Source organism: Mya arenaria, chromosome 8 (genome assembly GCF_026914265.1).
Source record: "Mya arenaria isolate MELC-2E11 chromosome 8, ASM2691426v1".
NCBI lineage: Eukaryota > Metazoa > Mollusca > Bivalvia > Myida > Myidae > Mya > Mya arenaria.
In genome coordinates this window covers 72,420,077-72,425,550 of record NC_069129.1, presented here as the reverse complement: position 1 = coordinate 72,425,550, position 5,474 = coordinate 72,420,077, and the positions used below count along the sequence as shown (strand labels likewise).

General features: G+C 34.1%; 1 pseudogene; it reads right to left on the bottom strand.

Moving 5' to 3' along the window:
* Positions 1-333: 333 nt before the first annotated feature.
* On the bottom strand, positions 334-4,807 carry LOC128244550 (uncharacterized; annotated as a pseudogene).
* Between the last annotated feature and the right edge of the window lie 667 nt (positions 4,808-5,474).

Here is a 5,474-nt window from a genome sequence, read left to right as displayed (position 1 = left end):
CCCCGATAAATGAATGCAGGTGGACATATTTTCACTGAAATGTGAAAACATATGTGATACTGTGATCATTTGTGATGAATGACTTAAACATATTTCGTTCATTGAATATTTATACCATAAAGATGGTATCACGCTATACAGTTTGCGTTTCACTAGCAAATTACAAAGTGCAAACACGTCACGGGGAAGATTAACAAGGGTATTTGTTTGTTGTTGTACAGGTATCTGAATGAATAAAAGTTCAATTCAGATGTTTCCAAGAACATTTTACGTCCTATCACAATTTATTACACTTTCTGTGTAGACGCATCATGTTATTTCAACACCTCCATCTCACATAATACTGTAACGTCGCCTTGTGTTGCCCCTCTGGGCTCCATCAGGCATAGTACCATTTAATCCAGGTAGGTTTAGATTAAACTGATGTGAAATATGCCTAGGACCATTCAATCCGGGCAAATTTGGATTAAACTGATGTGAAATATACTTACAACTTGAGTCCCTACAATGAAGTCCAGTGATACCATTGGCTAGAGCAGCAAAAGTGGCTCCGCTCAAAATACTATTTGGAGGTGGCAAGCTGTTCTCTGATTAGATGGAGTTGCGCCGTCGAAGATTTGTCAACGCCCGAATCATGAAAGAGTCCGTGGGGTTACAGCAGGAAATCGTGACAGGCCTTGACCGGAAGTAGTTGGAGCCCAATGTTTAGCATAATTAAGGAAGGCTTCTTCCATAGTGTATTCCGATACTCCTCGGTCAGCCCAAACTGTTGTTAAGCCTATATTGTAAAAAATCAAATTATTTTAGTAAATTATCTGACTAAATATCATTTTGCCAAAACACCGATGAAAGAACTGTTATGTTATTATCTAATTATTCCTAAATAACCTTCCCGTTTTAAATGTTTGGAAGCTTTTGTTCTTCAATTATTATTGAATTGCTTGGAAGGTGAATAAGCGAAAATGAAGGTATTCATTTCCATGATATGCAATTATTAATAAGCAACCATACTTTTATTTATTATATATGCATTGTGTTGTTTGTAGAGTTTTGTGTTGTTGTTCCATGTTTCAAGATTGTAATTTTTGTGTTCTATGTTATTGGTGTTGACCCTATGCCATTAAACGGGGTTTATGTTTAAACTTACGACTTCTAGGGTCGTTTTACAGAAGCTTCAGGACTTGTTTCTGTAGCTTTCCATATAATTTAAATTAAGATATCATTATAATATTCAATGTACAACATTGATAACTTTGCCATATGTCTGAGGACATATTCAACTTTCATCTGTTCACGAACTTTACAGGTTTTCTTTGTGTTGGTGTAATTTATATTTACATTCTGTAATGCTCAGTCCATCTTTTGGTCTTGGGTGGTTTTCGTTTTCATTTAACACTATTATCTTGACTTGTCAGCTATTAGGTGGCCGAGTTAAAAAGTTATTCAGTGGTTATGAAAATAATTCCTTATCAGTGCAAGTGGCGGCCACCTTCGCCAGGTTTTCTTTCTCGTCATCAAAGTATAACATATACCAAAAGTCCACCCAGCTTGCCCGAGTTACCATGCTAGTTTGAAGAGTTTAACATTATGTATCGTGTTTCAATGTAAACTATGTTGAGGAAACCCATTTGACTCGCTCTTACTTTATTGCGATGGAAACCAAACACGACACAATGTTGTTGAATTGTGTACCGTGTTTGTTGAATATTATAATGGAAATCATCTATTCTAATACAAAGCGTTAAAAAGTCACTGTTAATATGCTTGAAGAGTAAATTAAGTGACCTTAACTTGGCATATATTCGGTTAAAATTATAAAGTTATCGATAATATGAAGTAAAAGTGTTAATACCTGACAAAGTGGAATATTTTACTTCCCGGGAAGATCTCCTAGTAGTAAATAAACTCATCCCATCCGAACACCTTTACGAGACGCGCACATTCCTCCTTCAGGAACGCTCTGGAAAACACATTAATCAATTGCGTTAATTCTGTTTTATGAAAAGCCTTACTTATATGATAGCTTTGCTGATTCAGCAATTTATTTTATATATCAGTCAAAACGTTTTGTTAAACTATATTAATTGCAACAACGATTATGAAGAAATTTATGTCAACTTGTTTGAGGATGTGGTCTTTTATGAAAAGAGGGTGCGGTTTTGTGTCGTTTGGGGATATCCGGAGTAACTGAAAAAAAACAACTTGCACGGCTTGATGACCACTTACCAAAGATACATCTTAAATACGTCCTAATGATTGCTACCTTCCGGAGGAAGTCAGCTTGTAGGGTATTGAATCCATGTAACCCTTTTTAAGTAACGAACATAATGATTCATCAAAAAAAGATACCGCTTCAGCCGGTCTAATTTGGTGAAGACAGGGCAGCTTTATTTATACCGGGACTGCTGTTTTCATACTTTGGGTGCATGCATGGATTCATGGATTCCAAGTGATCTCTATTCCATAACGTTTTTACTGACGCCACGCCAATAGCAACAAGGCTACGCCTACAGTGTCACGTGACCTCTAAGTATTGGTCCTCCGAAAAATACACAGTAGCAGACGATACTTATACAGAAGTTATACTTGACAATCAGACAAAAAAGGACGTATAACGTATAACATTAATTTAGTTCATCATTGTTAATGGAATGCAATGTATGCTTCAGGAAGAATTATCTAAAACAACATCTGTTTTTTGTAACAGCAAAAGTCTCTTTTTTAAACTCAACTTTATGGAAACAAAACATGAATTAATAACCTTTAAGAAAGCCAACAAAAAAACGACGATTGTTGATATCAAATGCCAAAACTCAATGGATTTTGCTATTTTCCTTCCTTTCTTCATTAAAAATGTCCTATTTTATGCAGGTTTAATGATTTATTAGTATTTATATAACTACCTTAATGTCTTTATTAATGTTAAATTGCCAGTTTTAGTTTCAGTTTATTGCAATTATCAGGAAGAAAATCCTTTTGACCATAATTAACATCAAATTTCACAAATATCCATATTAAATGAAATGCAAAAATGCTGTAACAAACAACAAAAGAATGAGAAATGATCAACATCATAATCACAATTTAATCCTTTGATTTGAGTCAATTGCAAAGATGATTTTGTTAAATCTATATAAGTTTACTTTATGTGACCTTTAGTTTCTGATATCACGGACCTATAAACCAATCTAAAGGTCTGTGATGCTATTAGATTTTTCACTTAATGTTGAAATTTGAACAACATAAAGGGTATATGTCAGTATTTTGGTTTTCCTTATTTGTCTTAACTATCTGCCAGTTATGAGAAACAAATTTGTTTAGAAAAAGCGTAATTACACTACTGTTGATATGTGCAGATTGTCGGATGTCGGGGCGAATAGCATCAGGCAACTGATAAGCACCGCCTAAACGCTGATTGATCAGTCGGGTATCGACCGACTTTGTCTGACCGGCCGCGTCATGTTAATTTTCTTGTCCGGTTGCAAACAACTTTACCTTAATCGAATATATATAAATCGTAAATATACTGTCTGTTATATTTGTTCTATAACAAAGACAAGGTAAGTCACATTTGAAGTTTATGGATTGAGATATAATATAAACATGAACATGTTTGTTAGACCAATCGTTTATCCATCTAATGGAGAAACGTTCCAACAAATAAAACAATATTAACTTGATAGATTCTGAGTTCTTAGGATGAGAATATTGCTACTTTTAACCGCTTCCGCGTCTTCAAAACAACGATAAATGTATCATTATCGGCATTTATTAAGATTAAATACTTTGCTCAACAGAACGACTACCATTGGTTCGAACATTGTTGGATACGTTTGATTTTATTTAGACAAGAACCTGTTTGATGATATATCGTCCTTTTTGATGCTATATAAATTCTCACATAAACCCTCATTAAGAAAGCGATGACAACATTTCCTACTCGTGAAATTTACGGCTTTCAATATCAGCGTTTATTATGATTAATAAGCGTTAATAAGTATTTATATTTTCAATAACTTCTTCATATGAAACAATAAAAACGTGTTTCGTTATCTAACAACAGGTGATGAAACTAAATCTTATGAAATTAAAGCATCAAACTCATCTGATTGATGGCTGATCAACGGGCTCCTGCCCAAGAGGCCTATTACCTATCTTATTCAATAGAAACATCTAATGATTATTGAATAACTGGTTATAAATTTCTGTAAAAAACAAGACAACACTTTACTTAAAATTAAACTGAAATGCATAGTCTTGTCTTTACAGTATTTTAAATGATATTTGAGAGTTACACACAACTGCTGTTTTAATCACTAAAAGCCCCACAGTTTACTCGGAGGCAATTGCAATTTTGTATCCATCAATATACAATCTATGCAGTAGCGGTTTGATGTCAGGGAAACCTACGAATTCTCGACCGGTATCGTCACATGCAGTTTTCTCTCCCCTGCAAAACAGAATAAAATTATGTAATGATATTCTAAAAAAGAAAAGAAGGGAAGCGGTTTTCTCGTGATAATAGGGCTTACAACAATTCTGTATTTTAGCCCTTATGATTTTTGTTGCTCTCTTTGAAAGTGTAAAACACATTCCAATGAAATTGTACGTCTTTTTAGTTTCAAAATTCCCTAACCTGACTCTGATAAAAAAATAACCTAACTCTTATAGCGATTATTGTGTCGAAGAACATGGTATGCTTTTGCCGGATCCCTTACAAAAAGCCATTAACCAAAAGGAAGTGCTAAATTCAGAATATCAGAAGAAAATCAGTTGTATTTGCAAACGTGTAGGTGAGGAAGATCATGCTATTAATAATCATTTCTTAAACATTTATTACCACTTTCATGAGATATGGTGGGCTTCCGTAGACGTACGGTTACGATTTGCAGTCAATGCTTGTAACCGGATCAGTTTCTTTGAAGCTAAATAAACCATTGTGTAAAAGGTAATGATTTTATTATATTATTATTTATAATTATTCGGTTCCTTTTATGTCAATTTTTGAGTATGTTTTGTATCTTTTATACCGAAATTGTGTCACGTTTGAAAAAATCTGTAATAACTGTCAATTAAGTTGACATACTATTACATTTGTTGATGGATCTTAGGGGAAATTGGTTTTCAGTCTCAATACGCGATGCTCGTCATTTGAAATGGTGGACATACGAACAGACAATGGTGTCTCACGAGAAATTTAGTCAAATGCAATACAAGAAGTGTAAAACCCTGATAGTGTATGGCGGATGATTGGTATCATCGGCGGAATCTTTTCACCTGCGCTGTATATTCCGATAGGTATTGATATAATGAAAAGTTCTGCGATGTGTAGGCATCTTGCTCAGGAACTTTTGAATGCCTTTCCTTATTTATTTATTCATCTTGCTCGTCACATCGACCGCATTGTAAGTCGTACAAATATTATTCATGTGATTGCTATAAAGGTAAATTAGTATATGAAAAAGAAAATGAAT